Below are 1,163 nucleotides of genomic sequence, written 5' to 3' on the forward strand. Positions count from 1 at the left end.
TCAAGTATCACCTCTTTTTGGATAGGGGTAGGATCTTTCAACACTTTTCCACTTCTCAGAGTTACAACATTCACTATTTCTTTGGGATTCTTTTCTGTATCAGTGGGGAGAGTACCCGAAACCCTCTCAGATAATATTGTTGCAATCTATCCCACTTGACTCTCTAGGTTTCGCAAACCAGTGCCTAATTCTTTGATAGCTGCTCCATGAGCGTCCAACCTCTCATCTGTCTTGATAATGAAAGCCTTCATTAGATCCTCTAGACCAGGCTGAATGAGCTGTTGAGGTTGAAATTGCTTCCTTTGCTGATTTTGGTATGCTAGAGCTCCTTGTCCCTGTGGTCTAGAGTTATTTTACTGCCAAGCATTCGCAGTACCTCCATGTGAACTCCATGAAAAACCGGGGTGCCTCTGACCCATTGCATTGAAATTGTAATTTCCCACATCATTTACTTCCTCAGTTGAGGCTTGACACTCATGAGTGGGGTGTCCTCTTCCACATATATCACAAGCTGCGTGAGGCTCACTTTGTATCGAGGCTAAGGTCAGCTTCCTTATCTCTTTTGCCATCCATCAAGTTGTACCTGCACAGATGTGTTAGCATCAACCTGGTAAACACCAGTTGATCTTCTTCTTTCCGCACTCTCAGAGGGCCATTGATTTGCATCTTCAGATAACTCATCAAGAATTGTAACTATCTCCTCTGGAGTTTTCTTCATCAATTGACCTCCAGCTGAATTACTCAATGTTATACGCAATGTCGGTGTCAATCCATCCCAAAAGTCCTGGAGTTGCATCCAGAGTTCAATTCCTCTATGTTGACACTTTCGAACAATCTCCTTAAACCTCTCCCATGCTTCAAAAACAGTTTCAGTATCTTTCTAGCAGAAGTTATGGATTTCACTTCTAAACTTGCCCGTTTTAGCTAAGGAGAAATATTTATCAAGGAATTTCCTGGTCATCTCTTCCCATGTTTTAATCAAACCTGTGGGTAAGCTTCGAAGCCACTGCTTTGCATCATCTTTGAGCGAAAAGGGGAATACCCTTAAGTACATATCTTGTGACACACCATTGTATTGAAAGGTGTTCATAATCTCCTCGAAGTCCATTAGATGTGTGTTTGGATCTTCGGTTGGCTTCCTTCTGAAGACACAACAATTCTGA

At 42.1% G+C, this 1,163-nt stretch overlaps 1 pseudogene; it reads left to right on the plus strand.

The window, feature by feature from the left end:
- Window positions 1-814: 814 nt before the first annotated feature.
- On the plus strand, window positions 815-913 carry LOC117277793 (small nucleolar RNA R71; annotated as a pseudogene).
- Window positions 914-1,163: the final 250 nt, after the last annotated feature.

This window comes from Nicotiana tomentosiformis, chromosome 8 (genome assembly GCF_000390325.3).
Source record: "Nicotiana tomentosiformis chromosome 8, ASM39032v3, whole genome shotgun sequence".
NCBI classification, from domain to species: Eukaryota; Viridiplantae; Streptophyta; class Magnoliopsida; order Solanales; family Solanaceae; genus Nicotiana; species Nicotiana tomentosiformis.